Source organism: Bombina bombina, chromosome 1 (assembly GCF_027579735.1).
Source record: "Bombina bombina isolate aBomBom1 chromosome 1, aBomBom1.pri, whole genome shotgun sequence".
Taxonomy (NCBI): Eukaryota; Metazoa; Chordata; class Amphibia; order Anura; family Bombinatoridae; genus Bombina; species Bombina bombina.
In genome coordinates this window covers 74,215,573-74,238,910 of record NC_069499.1, presented here as the reverse complement: position 1 = coordinate 74,238,910, position 23,338 = coordinate 74,215,573, and the positions used below count along the sequence as shown (strand labels likewise).

Below are 23,338 nucleotides of genomic sequence, written 5' to 3'. Positions count from 1 at the left end.
TCCTTGTTTTAAGCCATTCAACAGACGTTAGAGATTTTTTTTTATTATTGCACTATTGCTTGCATGACTGTGTTTAACCCAAGCAAAGTATATTTAATAATAGAAATAAAAATGACATGATCCCTCTGAACCATGAAAGTTTATCTACTAATATGCCTTTCTATTGAGCTACATAATTTGCAAAAAGACATGGCAGCAATACACAAAGGTAACCATTTCACTAATAAACTATTTGATGTGCAAAAAGACTTTTTTAGTAATTTTTTTTTACAAACCAACACTTTAATGCCTTTAATTTGCAGACATGAAATGAGAAAAAGCTAGAACTTGGAATATAAAAAAAGTAATTCAATTTTCTATACTACGCATGACACAGCAGTCATTTCCTACATTTTTAATGATTTTTCCAATCAATCAGTCCCTTTATGGTTTGACATTAAGGATCCGATGACCAAAACTTTGCCGGGCCAGACAAAAACATTTGCAGGGGCTGCTGACATTTGCAGGGGCTGCCATAAAGGAATTATCTAAAAAAACAAAGTGGTTGTCCCTACGATTAGAGAGATGTCTCCCATAGAAAGTAATGAAGCTCGCTGGAATCTCACAATCTTTCGGCTTGTTGGGGAAAAAAACAGAGAGATCTGCAGGGGAAAATCTAGCCTGTTAGTGTGCCCTTAGGACTGGATTAGAGAAACAATGATGTCCTTGTGGACAGTTGATTGCAATTTCTAAGGTAATCCACTGCCATGTAGTTTGACATCAGTCCCCTCGTTTGAAAGAAGATAATCCCCTCTTTCATATAAGGGGTCTTTTGTGAGTGTGGTGCATGCTGTCTTTAGGGAACAGTATCCTGCCTCTATACAGTAGACAGATTTCTATAGTAATCACCTATAAATGACGGGCATAAAAAACAAGATTTATGCTTACCTGATAAATCTATTTCTTTCCGGATATGGAGAGCCCACAACATCATCAATTACTAGTGGGAATATCCCTCCAGGCCAGCAGGAGTAGGCAAAGAGCACCACAGCAAAACTGTTAAGTGTCACTCCTCTACCCATAAACCCCAGTCATTCGACTGAAGGGAAATGGAACAAAGGAATAACACAAAGGTGTAGAGGTGCCTGAGGTTTAATAAAAAAAAATAACTGCCTTAAAATTAAAAGGTGGGGTCGTGGACTCTCCATATCCGGAAAGAAATAGATTTATCAGGTAAGCATAAATCTTGTTTTCTTTCCTAAGATATGGAGAGTTCACAATGTCATCAATTACTAGTGGGAACCATAACCTAAGCTAGAGGAAACAGATGACTAGGGAGGGATAGCAAGACAGACAGACCTAAACAGAAGGCACCACCGCTTGAAGAACCCTTCTCCCAAAAGAAGCCTCGGCTGAGGCAAAAGTATAAAAATTGGAAAATTTGGAAAAAGTATGCAAAGAGGACCAAGTTGCAGCCTTGCAAATCTGTTCCACAGAAGCTTCATTTTTGAAAGCCCAAGAAGAGGAGACAGTCCTTGTGGAGTGAGCCGTAAGCAGTAGCTTTCTGACCCTTACACTTTCCAGAGAAACAAACAAACAAACAAACAAACAAACAAACAAACAGGGCAGAAGACTGGTAAAAAAAAACCTTAGTTGCCTATAGATAAAATGTTAAAGCACGCATGACATCTAAGCTGTTCAACAAACGTTCCTTATTAGAAGAAGGATTAGGACATAGAGAAGGAACAATTTCCTGATTAATATTTCTATCAGAAACCACTTTCGGAAGAAAACCTAACTTAGTACGAAGAACTATACTAAGTTAGGTTTTCAGCATGAAAGATAAGATAAGGCGAATCACACTGTATAGCCGAAAGCTCCGAGACTCTCAGAGCAGAAGAAATAGCACTAAGAAACAAAACCTTCCAATATAACAACTTAATATCTATGGAATGCATTGGCTCAAACTGAGCCTGTTGCAAAACTCTATGAACAGGGGTAAGGCTCCAAGGAGGAGCAACAGACTTAAACACAGGTCTGATTCTGACCAGGGCCTAACAAAAAGATTGAACATCTGGCACATCCACCAGATGCTTGTGCAACAAAAACATAATTTATGTAAGAACTTACCTGATAAATTCATTTCTTTCATATTAACAAGAGTCCATGAGCTAGTGACGTATGGGATATACATTCCTACCAGGAGGGGCAAAGTTTCCCAAACCTTAAAATGCCTATAAATACACCCCTCACCACACCCACAAATCAGTTTAACGAATAGCCAAGAAGTGGGGTGATAAGAAAAAAAGTGCGAAGCATATAAAATAAGGAATTGGAATAATTGTGCTTTATACAAAAAAATCATAACCACCACAAAAAAGGGTGGGCCTCATGGACTCTTGTTAATATGAAAGAAATGAATTTATCAGGTAAGTTCTTACATAAATTATGTTTTCTTTCATGTAATTAACAAGAGTCCATGAGCTAGTGACGTATGGGATAATGACTACCCAAGATGTGGATCTTTCCACACAAGAGTCACTAGAGAGGGAGGGATAAAATAAAGACAGCCAATTCCTGCTGAAAATAATCCACACCCAAAATAAAGTCTAACAAAAAACATAAGCAGAAGATTCAAACTGAAACCGCTGCCTGAAGAACTTTTCTACCAAAAACTGCTTCAGAAGAAGAAAATACATCAAAATGGTAGAATTTAGTAAAAGTATGCAAAGAGGACCAAGTTGCTGCTTTGCAGATCTGGTCAACCGAAGCTTCATTCCTAAACGCCCAGGAAGTAGAAACTGACCTAGTAGAATGAGCTGTAATTCTTTGAGGCGGAATTTTACCCGACTCAACATAGGCAAGATGAATTAAAGATTTCAACCAAGATGCCAAAGAAATGGCAGAAGCTTTCTGGCCTTTCCTAGAACCGGAAAAGATAACAAATAGACTAGAAGTCTTACGGAAAGATTTCGTAGCTTCAACATAATATTTCAAAGCTCTAACAACATCCAAAGAATGCAATGATTTCTCCTTAGAACTCTTAGGATTAGGACATAATGAAGGAACCACAATTTCTCTACTAATGTTGTTGGAATTCACAACTTTAGGTAAAAATTCAAAAGAAGTTCGCAACACCGCCTTATCCTGATGAAAAATCAGAAAAGGAGACTCACACGAAAGAGCAGATAATTCAGAAACTCTTCTAGCAGAAGAGATGGCCAAAAGGAACAAAACTTTCCAAGAAAGTAATTTAATGTCCAATGAATGCATAGGTTCAAACGGAGGAGCTTGAAGAGCTCCCAAAACCAAATTCAAACTCCATGGAGGAGAAATTGACTTAATGACAGGTTTTATACGAACCAAAGCTTGTACAAAACAATGAATATCAGGAAGAATAGCAATCTTTCTGTGAAAAAGAACAGAAAGAGCGGAGATTTGTCCTTTCAAAGAACTCGCGGACAAACCCTTATCTAAACCATCCTGAAGAAACTGTAAAATTCTCGGTATTCTAAAAGAATGCCAAGAAAAATGATGAGAAAGACACCAAGAAATATAAGTCTTCCAGACTCTATAATATATCTCTCGAGATACAGATTTACGAGCCTGTAACATAGTATTAATCACGGAGTCAGAGAAACCTCTATGACCAAGAATCAAGCGTTCAATCTCCATACCTTTAAATTTAAGGATTTCAGATCCGGATGGAAAAAAAGGACCTTGAGACAGAAGGTCTGGTCTTAACGGAAGAGTCCATGGTTGGCAAGATGCCATCCGGACAAGATCCGCATACCAAAACCTGTGAGGCCATGCCGGAGCTATTAGCAGAACAAACGAGCATTCCCTCAGAATCTTGGAGATTACTCTTGGAAGAAGAACTAGAGGCGGAAAGATATAGGCAGGATGATACTTCCAAGGAAGTGATAATGCATCCACTGCCTCCGCCTGAGGATCCCGGGATCTGGACAGATACCTGGGAAGTTTCTTGTTGAGATGAGAGGCCATCAGATCTATCTCTGGGAACCCCCACATTTGAACAATCTGAAGAAATACCTCTGGGTGAAGAGACCATTCGCCCGGATGCAACGTTTGGCGACTGAGATAATCCGCTTCCCAATTGTCTACACCTGGGATATGAACCGCAGAGATTAGACAGGAGCTGGATTCCGCCCAAACCAAAATTCGAGATACTTCTTTCATAGCCAGAGGACTGTGAGTCCCTCCTTGATGATTGATGTATGCCACAGTTGTGACATTGTCTGTCTGAAAACAAATGAACGATTCTCTCTTCAGAAGAGGCCAAAACTGAAGAGCTCTGAAAACTGCACGGAGTTCCAAGATATTGATCGGTAATCTCACCTCCTGAGATTCCCAAACTCCTTGTGCCGTCAGAGATCCCCACACAGCTCCCCAACCTGTGAGACTTGCATCTGTTGAAATTACAGTCCAGGTCGGAAGAACAAAAGAAGCCCCCTGAATTAAACGATGGTGATCTGTCCACCACGTTAGAGAGTGCCGAACAATCGGTTTTAAAGATATTAATTGATATATCTTCGTGTAATCCCTGCACCATTGGTTCAGCATACAGAGCTGAAGAGGTCGCATGTGAAAACGAGCAAAGGGGATCGCGTCCGATGCAGCAGTCATAAGACCTAGAATTTCCATGCATAAGGCTACCGAAGGGAATGATTGAGACTGAAGGTTTCGACAGGCTGTAATCAATTTTAGACGTCTCTTGTCTGTTAAAGACAAAGTCATGGACACTGAATCTATCTGGAAACCCAGAAAGGTTACCCTTGTTTGAGGAATCAAAGAACTTTTTGGTAAATTGATCCTCCAACCATGATCTTGAAGAAACAACACAAGTCGATTCGTATGAGATTCTGCTAAATGTAAAGACGGAGCAAGTACCAAGATATCGTCCAAATAAGGAAATACCACAATACCTTGTTCTCTGATTACAGACAGAAGGGCACCGAGAATCTTTGTGAAAATTCTTGGAGCTGTAGCAAGGCCAAACGGTAGAGCCACAAATTGGTAATGCTTGTCTGGAAAAGAGAATCTCAGGAACTGATAATGATCTGGATGAATCGGAATATGCAGATATGCATCCTGTAAATCTATTGTGGACATATAATTCCCTTGCTGAACAAAAGGCAATATAGTCCTTACAGTTACCATCTTGAACGTTGGTATCCTTACATAACGATTCAATAATTTTAGATCCAGAACTGGTCTGAAGGAATTCTCCTTCTTTGGTACAATGAAGAGATTTGAATAAAACCCCATCCCCTGTTCCGGAACTGGAACTGGCATAATTACTCCAGCCAACTCTAGATCTGAAACACAATTCAGAAATGCTTGAGCTTTCACTGGATTTACTGGGACATGGGAAAGAAAAAATCTCTTTGCAGGAGGTCTCATCTTGAAACCAATTCTGTACCCTTCTGAAACAATGTTCTGAATCCAAAGATTGTGAACAGAATTGATCCAGATTTCTTTGAAAAAACGTAACCTGCCCCCTACCAGCTGAACTGGAATGAGGGCCGTACCTTCATGTGAACTTAGAAGCAGGCTTTGCCTTTCTAGCAGGCTTGGATTTATTCCAGACTGGAGATGGTTTCCAAACTGAAACTGCTCCTGAGGACGAAGGATCAGGCTTTTGTTCTTTGTTGAAACGAAAGGAACGAAAACGATTGTTAGCCCTGTTTTTACCTTTAGACTTTTTATCCTGTGGTAAAAAAGTTCCTTTCCCACCAGTAACAGTTGAAATAATAGAATCCAACTGAGAACCAAATAATTTGTTTCCCTGGAAAGAAATGGAAAGTAGAGTTGATTTAGAAGCCATATCAGCATTCCAAGTCTTAAGCCATAAAGCTCTTCTGGCTAAGATAGCCAGAGACATAAATCTAACATCAACTCTAATAATATCAAAAATGGCATCACAGATGAAATTATTAGCATGCTGGAAAAGAATAATAATATCATGAGAATCACGATTTGTTACTTGTTGCGCTAGAGTTTCCAACCAAAAAGTTGAAGCTGCAGCAACATCAGCCAATGATATAGCAGGTCTAAGAAGATTACCTGAACATAGATAAGCTTTTCTTAGAAAAGATTCAATTTTTCTATCTAAAGGATCCTTAAACGAGGTACCATCTGATGTAGGAATGGTAGTACGTTTAGCAAGGGTAGAAATAGCCCCATCAACTTTAGGGATTTTGTCCCAAAATTCTAACCTGTCAGGCGGAACAGGATATAATTGCTTAAAACGTTTAGAAGGAGTAAATGAATTACCCAATCTATCCCATTCCTTAGCAATTACTGCAGAAATAGCATTAGGAACAGGAAAGACTTCTGGAATAACCGCAGGAGCTTTAAAAACCTTATCCAAACGTATAGAATTAGTATCAAGAGGACTAGAATCCTCTATTTCTAAAGCAATTAGTACTTCTTTAAGTAAAGAGCGAATAAATTCCATCTTAAATAAATATGAAGATTTATCAGCATCAATCTCTGAGACAGAATCCTCTGAACCAGAAGAGTCCAAAGAATCAGAATGATGGTGTTCATTTAAAAATTCATCTGTAGAGAGAGAAGATTTAAAAGACTTTTTACGTTTACTAGAAGGAGAAATAACAGACAAAGCCTTCTTTATGGATTCAGAAACAAAATCTCTTATGTTATCAGGAACATTCTGCACCTTAGATGTTGAGGGAACTGCAACAGGCAATGGTACATCACTAAAGGAAATATTATCTGCATTAACAAGTTTGTCATGACATTTAATACAAACAACAGCTGGAGGAATAGCTACCAAAAGTTTACAGCAGATACACTTAGCTTTGGTAGATCCAGCAGGCAGAGGTTTTCCTGTAGTATCTTCTGGCTCAGATGCAACGTGAGACATCTTGCAATATGTAAGAGAAAAAACAACATATAAAGCAAAATAGATCAAATTCCTTATAAGACAGTTTCAGGAATGGGAAAAAAATGCCAAACATCAAGCTTCTAGCAACCAGAAGCAAATGAAAAATGAGACTGAAATAATGTGGAGACAAAAGCGACGCCCATATTTTTTGGCGCCAAATAAGACGCCCACATTATTTGGCGCCTAAATGCTTTTGGCGCCAAAAATGACGCCACATCCGGAACGCCGACATTTTTGGCGCAAAATAACGTCAAAATGACGCAACTTCCGGCGACACGTATGACGCCGGAAACGGAAATGAATTTTTGCGCCAAAAAAGTCCGCGCCAAGAATGACGCAATAAAATGAAGCATTTTCAGCCCCCGCGAGCCTAACAGCCCACAGGGAAAAAAGTCAAATTTTTGAGGTAAGAAAAAATATGATAATTAAAGCATAATCCCAAATATGAAACTGACTGTCTGGAAATAAGGAAAGTTGAACATTCTGAGTCAAGGCAAATAAATGTTTGAATACATATATTTAGAACTTTATAAATAAAGTGCCCAACCATAGCTTAGAGTGTCACAGAAAATAAGACTTACTTACCCCAGGACACTCATCTACATGTTTGTAGAAAGCCAAACCAGTACTGAAACGAGAATCAGTAGAGGAAATGGTAAGTATAAGAGTATATCGTCGATCTGAAAAGGGAGGTAAGAGATGAATCTCTACGACCGATAACAGAGAACCTTATGAAATAGACCCCGTAGAAGGAGATCACTGCATTCAATAGGCAATACTCTCCTCACATCCCTCTGACATTCACTGCACGCTGAGAGGAAAACCGGGCTCCAACTTGCTGCGGAGCGCATATCAACGTAGAATCTAGCACAAACTTACTTCACCACCTCCATCGGAGGCAAAGTTTGTAAAAACTGATTTGTGGGTGTGGTGAGGGGTGTATTTATAGGCATTTTAAGGTTTGGGAAACTTTGCCCCTCCTGGTAGGAATGTATATCCCATACGTCACTAGCTCATGGACTCTTGTTAATTACATGAAAGAAAAGGAAATTTATGCTTACCTGATAAATTTATTTCTTTTACGATATGACGAGTCCACGGATTTCATTCTTACTTATGGGATATCGCCTCCTGGTCAGCAGGAGGAGGCAAAGAGCTCCACAGCAGAGCTGCATAAATAGCTACTCCCTTCCCCCCCAACCCAGTCATTCGACCGAAGTTAGGAAGAGAAAGGAAAAGCCAAGGAGCAGAGGTGACTGAAGTTTAACAAAAATAAAACCTGTCTTTAGAAAAAAACGACAGGGAGGGCCGTGGACTCGTCATATCGTAAAAGAAATAAATTTATCAGGTAAGCATAAATTTCCTTTTCTTTTACAAGATATGACGAGTCCAGGGATTTCATCCTTACTTATGGGATACAATACCAAAGCTATAGGACACGGATGAAAGGGAGGGACAAGACAGGAACCTAAACGGAAGGCACCACTGCTTGAAGAACCTTTCTCCCAAAAACAGCCTCAGACGAGGCAAAAGTATCAAATTTGTAAAATTTGGAAAAAGTGTGAAGAGACGACCAAGTTGCAGCCTTGCAAATCTGTGCAACAGAAGCATCATTTTTAAATGCCCATGAAGAAGCCACAGCCCTAGTAGAATGAGCCGTAATTCGTTCTGGAGGCTGCTGTCCAGCAGTCTCATATACAAAACGGATGATACTCTTCAGCCAAAAAGAAAGAGAGGTAGCCGTAGCTTTCTGACCCCTACGTTTCCCAGCAAAAACAACAAATAGTGAAGATGTTTGACGAAAATCCTTAGTCGCCTGGAAGTAGAACTTCAAGGCACGGACTACGTCCAAATTATGTAACAGACGCTCCTTCTTAGAAGAAGGGTTAGGACACATGGAAGGAACAACAATTTCCTGATTAATATTTTTGTTAGAAACAACCTTAGGAAGAAAACCAGGTTTGGTATGTAACACCACCTTATCAGAATGGAAAATAAGATAAGGAGAATCACATTGTAATGCCGAAAGCTCAGAAACTCTGCGAGCAGAAGAAATAGCCACCAAAAATAAAACTTTCCAAGATAATAACTTAATATCTATGGAATGCATAGGTTCAAACGGAACCCCTTGAAGAACATTAAGAACTAAAATCAAACTCCAAGGAGGAGCAATTGGTCTAAACACAGGCTGGATTCTAGTCAGGGCCTGACAAAAAGATTGAACATCTGGAACATCTGCCAGACGCTTGTGTAGCAAAATAGACAAGGCATAAATCTGTCCCTTTAAGGAACTTGCTGACAACCATTTCTCCAATCCCTCTTGGAGAAAAGATAAAATCCTGGGAATCCTAACCCTACTCCATGAGTAGTCCTTGGATTCGCACCAATAAAGATATTTACGCCATATCTTATGGTAAATGTTTCTAGTAACAGGCTTGCGTGCCTGAATTAAGGTATCAATGACCGCACCAGAGAACCCCCGCTTAGATAAAATCAAGCGTTCAATCTCCAAGAAGTCAGCTGCAGAGAAATTAGATTTGGATGATGGAAGGGTCCCTGAATGAGAAGGTCCTGCCTCAATGGAAGCTTCCACGGCGGCAGAGAGGACATGTCCACCAGATCGGCATACCAAGTCCTGTGAGGCCACGCAGGAGCGATTAGAATCACCGAAGCCCTCTCCTGTTTGATCCGTGCAAACGGCGGAAACACATAAGTTAGGTTGAACGACCAAGGCACTGCCAAGGCATCTATCAGTTCGGCCTGAGGATCCCTGGACCTGGATCCGTATCTTGGAAGCTTGGCATTCTGACGAGACGCCATAAAATCCAACTCCAGTCTGCCCCACTTGAGAATCAGGGTGGCAAAGACCTCCGGATGGAGTTCCCATTCCCCCGGATGAAACGTCTGTCTGCTCAAAAAATCCGCTTCCCAGTTGTCCACTCCTGGGATGTAGATTGCCGACAGATAACAAGAGTGAGCCTCCGCCCACCGAATTATCTTGGATACTTCTGTCATCGCTAAGGAACTTCTTGTGATTGATGTAAGCCACAGTCGTGATGTTGTCCGACTGAAATCGGATGAATTTGGCCGAAGCCAACTGAGGCCAAGCCTGAAGCGCATTGAATATTGCTCTCAATTCCAGAATATTGATTGGAAGTAGAGACTCCGACCGAGTCCACACACCCTGAGCCTTCAGGGAATTCCAGACTGCACCCCATCCTAGTAGACTGGCGTCCATTGTCACTATCATCCATGAAGGTCTGCGGAAGCACGTCCCTTGGGACAGATGATCCAGCGACAACCACCAAAGAAGAGAGTCTCTTGTCTCCTGATCCAGATCTATCTGAGGAGACAAATTTGCATAATCTCCATTCCACTGTCTGAGCATGCTCAGTTGTAGAGGTCTGAGATGAAAACGAGCAAACGGAATGATGTCCATTGCTGCCACCATCAATCCAACTACCTCCATGCACTGAGCCACTGATGGCCGAGGATTGGACTGAAGGGCTCGGCATGTATTCAGAATCTTTAACTTTCTGACTTCCGTCAAGAAGATTTTCATGAATATAGAGTCTATTAGAGTTCCCAGGAAAGGAACCCTTGTCTGTGGAATTAGTGAACTCTTTTCTAGATTCACCTTCCACCCGTGAGTCCTTAGAAAGGACAGAACCATGTCGGTATGAGACTTTGTCAGTTGATAAGACGACGCTTGGATCAGAATATCGTCCAGATAAGGCACCACTGCAATGCCCCCCGGTTTGAGAAACGCCAGCAGAGACCCTAGAACCTTCGTAAAGATCCTGGGTGCCGTGGCCAGCCCGAAAGGAAGAGCCACAAACTGAAAATGATTGTCCAGGAAGGCAAACCTTAGGAACTGGTGATGATCTTTGTGGATAGGAATATGAAGATATGCATCCTTTAAGTCCACGGTAGTCATATATTGACCCTCCTGGATCAATGGAAGAATTGTCCGAATAGTCTCCATCTTGAAGGATGGAACTTTGAGAAACTTGTTTAGACTCTTGAGATCTAAAATAGGTCGGAATGTTCCCTCTTTTTTGGGAACCACGAAAAGGTTTGAGTAAAACCCCTGCCACTGTTCCTGTTTTGGAAAGGGACAAATTACTCCCATAGTGGAGAGGTCTTTTACACAACGTAAGAACGCTTCTCTTTTTATCTGGTCTACAGACAATTGTGAAAAAAGAAACCTTCCCCTTGGAAGGGAATTTTTGAACTCCAACTGATACCCTTGAGACACTATTTCTAGTGTCCAGGGATCTTGAACATCTCTCATCCAAGCTTGGACAAAGAGAAAGTCTGCCCCCTACTAGATCCGGTCCCGGATCGGGGGCTGCCCCTTCATGATGTCTTGGGAGCAGCGGCAGGCTTCTTGGGTTGTTTACCCTTATTCCAACCCTGGTTAGGTTTCCAGGTGGCTTTGGCTTGAGAAGAATTCCCTTCCTGTTTAACGGAAGAGGGGATTCCCTTGAAGTTTCGAAAGGAACGAAAATTACTCTGACGTCCCCTTTGCTTTGATACATCCGCAGACCAAGATTTTAACCATAAGGCTCTGCGCGCTAAAATGGAAAATCCTGAATTCTTAGCGGCCAATTTGGCGATCCGAAAGGCGGCATCCGTAATAAAGGAATTAGCCAGCTTAAGGGCCTTAATTCTATCCATTATTTCCAATTTGTTATCCATAGGGTCCTTGAATGCACAACTGTCCTCAATAGGGATAGTCGACCGCTTGGCCAGGGTAGATATAGCTCCCTCCACCTTAGGGACCGTCTGCCAAGAGTTCCGAACGGTGTCAGCTATAGGGTACATTTTCCTAAAAATAGGGGAAGGGGAGAACGGAATACTCGGTCTCTCCCATTCCCTTGTAATAAATTCCGAAATTCTCTTAGGAACCGGAAACATGTCGGAATAAGAAGGGATCTCTAAGTATTTGTCCATCTTACTCAATTTCTCTGGCGGGACTACAATAGAGTCACAGTCGTCCAGAGTCACCAAAACCTCTCGTAGCAAAAGGCGGAGGTGTTCAAGTTTAAATCTGAAGGACATGACGTCCGAATCTGTCTGAGGTAATGCACTTCCTGAGTCAGACAGTTCCCCCTCAGACAGGGCTACCTACCCACCAATTTAGAGCCCTGGGAAGGTATATCGGAGATGGCCAATAAAGCATCAGAAGTTGCAGGAACCATGTGGGCCTCTGTCCTGCTGCGTTTGCCTTGTAACACTGGCAATTTAGATAAAACTTCTGTAAGAGTGGACGACATAACTGAAGAACATGGCGTTTCTGAGCGGGCGTTAAAGGCTGTGACGCTTGGGGAGAAAGACGCGGCATTTCCTGAATTTCATCAGTCTGAGGACATTCATTAGATATATCTTTATTAAAGAAAATTTGCTCTTTACAATGTAAAGCTCTCTCAATACATGAGGGACAAAGAGTAACCGGGGGTTCCACAATGGCATCTAAACACATAGAACATGTAGTGTGTTCAAGATCATCCATGTTAACAGAAATGAAAAGTTACCTTGACCGTATCTTTAACAAAAGAAGCTAAACTTATAGCTAATAAAAACGTGTGCACTGTATCTTTAAGAAACAAACTGTCCCAGCTTTCGCTTAGCATTTGACTTAATACCCTTTGAGTAAAATTTTCATCCCAAATTTTCCACAGATACACAAATTTAACGGTCACCTCGCCGCAGCTCTGCTCTGACTCCACTGACCAAGAATTCTCCTCTAAAATGGCGTGCCTAAGTTCGCTTGTCTATACTATCACAAGCGGACTTAGGAGCCGTAAAGAAAACTGTCTCAGAAAAACTGACTGCGCGGCTTAAGGCGCGAAAATTAGCCCCGCCCTTCGTGGGCATACACAACAACCCCAGGAAAAACAACAGAGTACCACCATATACCGGAGCCAGATAGAGAGTTATTTTATCTCCCTCCGACTCCGGTACTACTTCCAGAGTCAGCCACATATTCACAAGGTCCCCTTGTAAGCGCAGGATATGTAGTGACTACGCATTTAACATAATAAGTGACTAGCCCGTTGCGCCAGCAATTGTGTCTAACGCAGCTCTCATCGCATCTAAGTCTATTTGTGCCTGCCAGATGAGTTGGAAAAAACTTAACATGTTGGGATCCCCATTTACAATAAAAAGACAGCCCACACATGCTACCAAGGGAAGCCCTTACCCGAGCCCCTCACAGAATAAAAGAAAAGGCATAGTACAGTCGGTTCTGGGATATGTTGCAGCGCCCCAGAGAACAAAGGACTGGACTTACCTCCATGCTGAGGAACAGCATGAAAATCTTACAGTGTCACGATGTCCACTCTTCCTCCTGAGGCAGAAGGGTCTTAGTCAGTATGAGAGGCGCAGTGAAATAAAAAATCCACTAGTTCCCACAACCTGACAGGTATTTCCAGATGCTTCTCTGTAGAAAAAAATAGTACCTTCGGCACCATTTTAAAATAAAAAACTCTTGATGGAAGAATTCAAACTAACACCTCACTTTACCTCACTCCTATCACTAACACAGGCAAAGAGAATGACTAGGTTGGGGGGAAGGGAGGAGCTATTTATGCAGTTCTGCTGTGGAGCTCTTTGCCTCCTCCTGCTGACCAGGAGGCGATATCCCAATCCGTGGACTTGTCATATCTTGTAAAAGAAATAGATAATGCAGAAATCTGACCTTTCAGAGAACTGACTGACAATACCCTCTCCAGACCTTCCTGGAGAAAAGACAAAATCCAAGGAATCCTGACCCTACTCCAAGAATAGCCCTTGGATTTACACCAATAAAGGTATTTATGCCATACCTTATGGTAAATCTTTCTAGTAACAGGCTTGCGAGCCTGAATCATGTTCTCAATGAAAGCGTTCAATCTAAGCGTTCAATCTCCAAGCAGTCAGCTTCAGAGAAGCGAGATTTGGATGAAGGAATAGACCCTGAGATAGAAGGTCCTTTCTCAGAGGCAACCTCCAAGGTGGCCGAAATTACATCTTCACTAGGTCTGCATACCAGATTCTGCAAGGCCACACAGGAGCTATTAAAATTACCGATGCTCTCTCCTGTTTGATAGGAGCAATGACTCGCAGAAGAAGAGCAAAAGGAGGAAACAGATATGCCAGACTGAAATCACAAGGAACCACCAGAACATCTATCAGGGCGGCCTGCGGATCTCTTGACCTTGAACCGTACCTTGGAAGCTTGGCGTTCTGCAAAGACGCCATCAGATCCAACTCCGGCACCCCCCTTTTGAGGGTTAAACTGGAGAACACAATGTCTGTCTGCTCAGGAAGTCCACTTCCCAGTTGTCCACCCCTGGAATGTGGATGGCAGATAGACAGCAATTGTGAGCTTCCGCCCACAGAACAATCCGAGCCACCTCCTTCATAGCAAAGGAACAGAGTTCCTCCCTGGTGGTTGATGCAAGTCACTGAGGTTATATTGTCCAACTGGAACCTGATAAACCGGACTAAGTACAACTGAGGCCAAGCCATTAGAGCATTGTAAGTTGCTCTCAACTCCAAGATATTTATGGGGAGAGCAGACTCCTCCCGAGTCCATAGTCCCTGCGCCTTTAACGAGTCCCAGAGAGCTCCCAGCCCAGCAGGCTTGCATCCGTGGTCACAATCACCCAGGAAGGCCTCCGGAAGCATGTTCCCTGTGACAGATGCTCCCGAAATAGCCACCACAAAAACATAATTTATGCTTACCTGATAAATTTATTTCTCTTGTGGTGTATCCAGTCCATGGATCATCCATTACTTGTGGGATATTCTCATTCCAAACAGGAAGCTGCAAGAGGATCACCCACAGCAGAGATGTCTATATAGCTCCTCCCCTAACTGCCACCTCCAGTCATTCGACCGAAGACAAGCAAGAGAAAGGAGAAACCATAGGGTGCAGTGGTGACTGTAGTTTAAAATTAAAATATACCTGCCTTAAAATGACAGGGCGGGCCATGGACAGGATACACCACAAGAGAAATAAATTTATCAGGTAAGCATAAATTATGTTTTCTCTTGTAAGGTGTATCCAGTCCAGGGATCATCCATTACTTGTGGGATACCAATACCAAAGCTAAAGTACACGGATGAAGGGAGGGACAAGGCAGGTACTTAAACGAAAGATACCACTGCCTGTAAAACCTTTCTCCCAAAAATAGCCTCCGAAGAAGCAAAAGTATCAAATTTATAGAACTTTGAAAAAGTATGAAGCGAAGACCAAGTCGCCGCCTTGCAAATCTGTTCAACAGAAGCCTCATTTTTAAAAGCCCATGTGGAAGCCACAGCTGTAGTAGAATGAGCTGTAATCCTTTCAGGAGGCTGCTGGCCAGCAGTCTCATAAGCTAAGCGTATTATACTTCTTAGCCAAAGCGAAAGAGAAGTTGCCGAAGCCTTTTGGCCTTTCCTCTGTCCAGAGTAGACAACAAACAAAGCAGATGTTTGACGAAAATCTTTAGTAGCTTGTAAATAAAACTTTAAAGCACGAACCACGTCAAGATTGTGTAATAGACGTTCCTTCTTTGAAGAAGGATTAGGACACAATGACGGAACAACAATCTCCTGATTGATATTCTTATTAGATACCACCTTAGGTAAAAACCCAGGTTTGGTACGCAAAACTACCTTATCTGCATGGAAGATCAGATAAGGGGAATCACATTGTAAGGCAGATAACTCGGAAACTCTACGAGCCGAGGAAATAGCTACCAAAAACAGAACTTTCCAAGATAAAAGCTTGATATCTATGGAATGAAGAGGTTCAAACGGAACCCCTTGAAGAACTTTGAGAACCAAATTTAAACTCCATGGCGGAGCAACTGGTTTAAACACAGGCTTGATTCTAACTAAAGCCTGACAAAATGCCTGAACGTCTGGAACATCCGCCAGACGCTTGTGCAAAAGAATAGAAAGAGCAGAAATCTGTCCCTTTAAGGAAGTAGCTGACAATCCTTTTTCCAATCCTTCTTGGAGAAAAGATAATATCCTGGGAATCCTGACTTTACTCCATGAGTAACCCTTGGATTCGCACCAATAAAGATATTTACACCATATCTTATGATAGATTTTCCTGGTGACAGGCTTTTGTGCCTGAATTAAGGTATCAATGACTGACTCGGAGAAGCCACGCTTTGATAAAATCAAGCGTTCAATCTCCAGGCAGTCAGCCGCAGAGAAATTAGATTTGGATGGTTGAAAGGACCCTGAAGTAGAAGGTCCTGTCTCAGAGGCAGAGTCCATGGTGGAAAGGATGACATGTCCACCAGATCTGCATACCAAGTCCTGTGTGGCCACGCAGGTGCTATCAAAATCACTGATGCTCTCTCCTGCTTGATCTTGGCAATCAGACGAGGGAGCAGAGGAAACGGTGGAAACACATAAGCCAAGTTGAAGGACCAAGGCGCTGCTAGAGCATCTATCAGCGTCGCCTTGGGATCCCTGGACCTGGATCCGTAACAAGGAAGTTTGGCGTTCTGGCGAGACGCCATGAGATCCAGTTCTGGTTTGCCCCAACGATGAATCAATTGTGCAAACACCTCCGGATGGAGCTCCCACTCCCCCGGATGAAAAGTCTGTCGACTTAGAAAATCCGCCTCCCAGTTCTCTACACCTGGGATATGGATAGCTGATAGGTGGCAAGAGTGAATCTCTGCCCAACGAATTATCTTTGAGACTTCCAACATCGCTAGGGAACTCCTTGTTCCCCCTTGATGGTTGATGTAAGCCACAGTCGTGATGTTGTCCGACTGAAATCTGATGAACCTCATTGTTGCTAGCTGAGGCCAAGCCTGAGGAGCATTGAATATCGCTCTTAGTTCCAGAATGTTTATCGGAAGGAGTGTCTCCTCCTGAGTCCACGATCCCTGAGCCTTCAGGGAGTTCCAGACTGCCCCCCAGCCTAGAAGGCTGGCATCTGTCATTACAATTGTCCAATCTGGCCTGCGAAAGGTCATACCTTTGGACAGATGGACCCGAGAAAGCCACCAGAGAAGAGAATCCCAGGTCTCTTGATCCAGATTTAGTAGAGGGGACAAATCTGTGTAATCCCCATTCCACTGACTGAGCATGCAGAGTTGCAGCGGTCTGAGATGTAGGCGGGCAAACGGCACTATGTCCATTGCCGCTACCATTAAGCCGATTACTTCCATACATTGAGCCACCGAAGAGCGAGAAGTGGAATAAAGAACACGGCAGGAATTTAGAAGTTTTGATAACCTGGTCTCTGTCAGGTAAATCCTCATTTCTACAGAATCTATCAGAGTTCCCAGAAAGGAAACTCTTGTGAGAGGGGATAGAGAACTCTTTTTCGTTCACTTTCCACCCATGCGACCTCAGAAATGCCAGAACTATGTCCGTATGAGACTTGGCAATTTGGAAATTTGACGCCTGTATCAGGATGTCGTCTAAATAAGGGGCCACTGCTATGCCCCGCGGCCTTAGGACCGCCAGAAGTGACCCCAGAACCTTCGTAAAGATTCTTGGGGCTGTAGCTAACCCAAAAGGAAGAGCTACAAACTGGTAATGCCTGTCTAGGAAGGCAAACCTGAGAAACCGATGATGATCTTTGTGTATCGGAATGTGAAGATAAGCATCCTTTAAATCCACTGTAGTCATGTATTGACCCTCCTGGATCATAGGTAGGATGGTACGAATAGTCTCCATCTTGAATGATGGGACCCTGAGAAATTTGTTTAAGATCTTGAGATCTAAGATTGGTCTGAAGGTTCCCTCTTTCTTGGGAACCACAAACAGATTTGAATAGAATCATTGTCCCTGTTCCTCCTTTGGAACTGGGTGGATCACTCCCATAACTTGGAGGTCTTGAACACAGTGTAAAAATGCCTCTCTCTTTATCTGGTTTGCAGATAATTGTGAAAGGTGAAATCTCCCTTTTGGAGGAGAAGCTTTTAAGTCCAGAAGATATCCCTGGGATACAATTTCCAATGCCCAGGGATCCTGGACATCTCTTGCCCAAGCCTGGGCGAAGAGCGAAAGTCTGCCCCTACTAGATCCGTTACCGGATCGGGGGCCAATCCTTCATGCTGTCTTAGAGGCAGCAGCAGGCTTTTTGGCCTGCTTACCTTTGTTCCAAGCCTGGTTAGGTCTCCAGACCGACTTGGACTGGGCAAAAGTTCCCTCTTGTTTTGTATTAGAGGATGTTGATGCCGCACTCGCCTTAAAGTTTCGAAAGGCACAAAAATTAGTCTGTTTGGCCCTTGATTTGTTAGACCTATCCTGAGGAAGGGCATGACCTTTTCCCTCCAGTGATATCAGAAATGATCTCCTTCAAACCAGGCCCGAATAGGGTCTGCCCCTTGAAGGGAATATTAAGAAGCTTAGACTTTGAAGTAACGTCAGCTGACCATGATTTAAGCCATAGCGCCCTACGCGCCTGAATAGCAAAACCAGAATTCTTAGCCGTTAGTTTAGTCAAATGAACAATGGCATCAGAAACAAAAGAATTGGCTAGCTTAAGTGCTCTAAGCTTGTCAAGTATATCGTCCAATGGGGTCTCTACCTGTAAAGCCTCTTCCAGAGACTCAAACCAGAAGGCCGCCGCAGCAGTGACTGGGGCAATGCATGCAAGGGGCTGTAGAATAAAACCTTGTTGAATAAACATTTTCTTAAGGTAACCCTCTAACTTTTTATCCATTGGATCTAAGAAAGCACAACTGTCCTCGACAGGGATAGTAGTACGCTTAGCTAGGGTAGAAACTGCTCCCTCCACCTTAGGGACCGTTTGCCATAAGTCCCGTGTGGCGGCATCTATTGGAAACATTTTCTTAAAAATAGGAGGGGGAGAGAACGGCACACCTGGTCTATCCCATTCCTTAGTAATAATTTCTGAAAACCTTTTAGGTATTGGAAAAACATCAGTGTAAACAGGCACTGCATAGTATTTATCCAATCTGCACAATTTCTCTGGCACTGCAATTGTATCACAGTCATTCTGAGCAGCTAAAACCTCCCTGAGCAACACACGGAGGTGTTCAAGCTTAAATTTAAATGTTGACATATCAGAATCAGGTTGAATCCTCTTCCCTGAGTCAGAAAAATCACCCACAGAAAGAAGCTCTCCGTCCTCAGCTTCTGCATATTGTGAGGGGGTATCAGACATAGCTACTAAAGCGTCGGTGTGCTCTGTATTTCTTCTAACTCCAGAGCTGTCTCGCTTTCCTCGTAACCCGGGTAGTCTGGATAATACAGCTGACAGTGTATTATCCATGACTGCCGCCATGTCTTGTAAAGTAAACGCCATGGGCGCGCTAGATGTACTTGGCGCCTCTTGAGCATGAGTCCCTTGAGCGGGAGTCAAAGGTTCTGACACGTGGGGTGAGTTAGTCGGCATAACTTCCCCCTTGTCAGATTCCTCTGGTGATAAATCTTTTAAAGACAGAATATGGTCTTTATAACTTAAAGTGAAATCAGTACATTTGGTACACATTCTAAGAGGGGGTTCCACCATGGCTTCTAAACATAATGAACAAGGAGTTTCCTCTATGTCAGACATGTTTAAACAGACTAGCAATGAGACCAGCAAGCTTGGAAAACACTTTAAAGAAAGTTAACAAGCAAAAAATAAAAACGGTACTGTGCCTTTAAGAAAAATAAAAAAGGTCAGAATTTGAAAAACAGTGAAAAAAAGCAGTAAATCAAACGAAATTTTTACAGTGTGTATAATAGGCTAACAGAGTATTTCACCCACTTGCAAATGGATGATTAACCCCTTAGTTTAAAAAAACGGATAAAAAAAACGAAATAGACGTTTTTTAAACAGTCACAACAAACTGCCACAGCTCTGCTGTGGCCCTACCTTGCCATACAAACGACTTTGGAAAGCCTAAAAACCCTTCAGAGGTCCTAAGCATTCAGGGGACTCCTTCAGGGGAACTGGATGTCTCAGTCTGCAAAAGTTAATGCGCACTTATGCGCGAAATTAGGCCCCTCCCACTCATGTCTACACAGTGAGAGGCCTAACAAAACTATTTCTAGGCAAATTTAAACCAGCCATGTGGAAAAAACTGGGCCCCAATAAAGTTTTATCACCAAAAAGCATATAAAAAACGTTTAAGCACTCCCAGCAAACGTTTTATATGTCAGGAATTTAAAAAATAATAAGAGTATTACCTCTAACAGTAAGCATGATACTAGTCGCTATTAAATCACTGTAATCAGGCTTACCTTAAATAAATCTGGTATCAACAGCATTTTCCAGCATTTCCATTTCTCTAGAAAAATTTAGACTGCACATACCTCATAGCAGGATAACCTGCAGGCCATTCCCCAGCTGAAGTTACCTCTCTCTTCAGTTATGTGTGAGAACAGCAATGGATCTTAGTTACAACCTGCTAAGATCATTAGAGACCACAGGCAGATTCTTCTTCTATTTTCTGCCTGGGACTAAAATAGTACAACTCCGGTACCATTCAAAAATAACAAACTTTTGAATTGAAGAAAAAAACAACTACATTTCACCACATCTCTCTAACTGCTTCCATGCTTGTCGAGAGCTGCAAGAGAATGACTGGGGGTGGCAGTTAGGGGAGGAGCTATATAGACAGCTCTGCTGTGGGTGATCCTCTTGCAGCTTCCTGTTGGGAATGAGAATATCCCACAAGTAATGGATGATCCGTGGAATGGATACACCTTACAAGAGAAAGAGTCTCTCTTGTCGCCTGATCTAGCTCTATCCTCTGAGACAGATCTTAATGGTCCCCGTTCCATTGTCAGAGCATGCATAACTGCAGAGCTCTCAAATGGAATTGAGCAAAGGGAATGATGTCCATGGAAGCGACCATCAGACCAATTACCTCCATACATTGAGCCACTGACGGCCGAACAGTAGACTGCAGAGAGCGGCAAGAGGAAAGAATTTTTGATTTTCTGATCTCTGTCAAATGTATTTTCATAGATAGGGATTCTATTATGGTCCCTAAAAAAAAAAAACTACCCTTGTAGCTGGAACAAGGGAACACTTTCCAGATTCACTTTCCATCCGTGGGAACGTAGAAAAGACAACAAGATCTCTGTATGAGTTTTTGCTTGTTAAAAATATAGCACCTGAATATGTCGTCCAGGTAGGGTGCCACTGCAATTCCTTGAGACCTGATCACTGCCAAGAGAGCCCCCAGAACCTTTGAAGACATTCTGGGAGCTGTGGCAAGGCCAAACGGAAGAGCCACAAACTGAAAATGTTTGCCTAGAAATGCGAATCTCAGGAACTTGTGATGATCCCTGTGGATGGAAAAATGAGGATACACATCCTTCAAGTCTATGGTCGTCATGAACTGACCCTCCTGAACCAAAGAAAGAATGGAATGAATGGTTTCCATTTTGAAGGATGGTACCCTGAGAAACTTGTTGAGACACTTTAGGTCTAGAATGGGTCGAAAAGTTCCCTCTTTTTTTGGGAACCAAGAACAGATTAAAATAGAATCCTAGACCCTGTTCCCTTATAGGAACTGGAACAATCACTGGTCTGCAATATTGAGAGGTGGAACCTGCCCCTGGGAGGAAAAGTCTTGAATTCTATTTTGTAACCCTGATATACTTTGTCCACAGCCCAGGGATCTGGGACATCTTGTATCCATGCTTGATAAAAAAAGAGAAAGTCTGCCCCCCACTTAATCCGATCCCGGATCGGGGGCAATCCCTTCATGCTGATTTAGACTCAGCTGCGGGTTTCTTAGATTGCATTCCCTTGTTCCAAGACTGATTGGATTTCTAAGAAGACTTGGACTGTTCCTGCTTGGAAGAAGAAGACTTTCCTTTGAAGTTATAAAAGGAACTAAAATTACTTTGACGTCCTTTAGGTCTACTCGTCTTGTGGTAGAAAATACCCTTTTCCACCAGTAATATCAGAAATTATTTCTGCCAGACTAGGACCAAACAAGTGTATGTTTTAAATAGATTTGTGCATGTCACAGACCTTTTTACTATTATTTTAGAATCTTGCATAGCAATTAAAAATATATACTGGAAATAAAATTGTGCTTTTTATACAAAAATCATAACCACCATAAAAAAGGGTGGGCCTCAGGGACTCTTGCCAATATGAAAGAAATGAATTTATCAGTTAAGTTCTTACATAAAACAAAATGTATGCTTACCTGATAAATTACTTTCTCTTGCGGTGTATCCAGTCCACGGATTCATCCATTACTTGTGGGATATTCTCCTTCCCTACAGGAAGTGGCAAAGAGAGCACACAGCAGAGCTGTCCATATAGCTCCCCCTCTAGCTCCACCCCCCAGTCATTCGACCAAAGGTTAGGAAGAAAAAGGAGAAACCATAGGGTGCAGTGGTGACTGTAGTTTAAACAAAAAATCTTTACCTGACTTAATTGCCAGGGCGGGCCGTGGACTGGATACACCGCAAGAGAAAGTAATTTATCAGGTAAGCATAAATTCTGTTTTCTCTTGCAAGGTGTATCCAGTCCACGGATTCATCCATTACTTGTGGGATACCAATACCAAAGCTTTAGGACACGGATGAAGGGAGGGAACAAGACAGGTACCCTTTAAACGGAAGGCGCCACTGCTTGTAAAACCTTTCTCCCAAAAATAACCTCCGAGGAAGCAAAAGTATCAAATTCGTAAAATTTGGAAAAAGTATGCAGCGAGGACCAAGTCGCTGCCTTATAAATCTGAAGCCTTGTTTTTAAAAGCACATGTGGAAGCCACTGCTCTGGTAGAATGAGCAGTAATTGTTTCAGGAAGCTGCTGGCCAGCAGTCTCGTAGACCAAACGGATGATGCTTTTCAGCCAAAAGGAAAAAGAGGTAATAGTCGCTTTCTGACCTCTCCTCTTACCAGAATAGACAACAATAAGGAAGATGTTTGTCTGAAATCCTTAGTTGCTTGTAAGTAGAACTTTAAAGCACGAACCACATCAAGGTTATGTAACAGACGTTCCTTCTTCGAATACAGAGGAGGAACAACAATTTCCTGGTTAATATTCTTGTTAGAAATAACCTTAGGAAAAAAAAACAAGTTTGGAACGTAAAAACTACCTTATCTGCATGGAACACCAGTGGGAGGTGAATCACACTGTAAGGCAAATAACTCTGAGACTCTTCGAGCAGAAGAGAACCAAAACAAAACTTTCCAAGATAACAACTCAATATCTATGGAATGTAAAGGTTCAAGAAGGAACCCCTTGAAGAACTGAAAGAACTAGATTTAGACTCCATGGCGGAGCCACAGTCTTATAGACAGGCTAGACTCTAACTAAAGCCTGAGTAAACGCTTGTACGTCTGGAACCTCTGCCAGACACTTGTGAAAAAGAATAGACAGAGCAGATATCTGTCTTTTTAAGGAACTAGCTGACAATCCTTTCTCCAATCCTTCTTGGAGAAAAGACAATATCCTGGGAATCCTAAACTTACTCCATGAGTAACCCTTGGAT

General features: G+C 42.4%; 1 protein-coding gene across 2 annotated transcripts in view; it reads right to left on the bottom strand.

Moving 5' to 3' along the window:
* WARS1 (tryptophanyl-tRNA synthetase 1) overlaps positions 1–23,338 on the bottom strand; it is a gene marked incomplete in the record, with an annotated part of 157,837 nt that overhangs the window by 385 nt on the left and 134,114 nt on the right.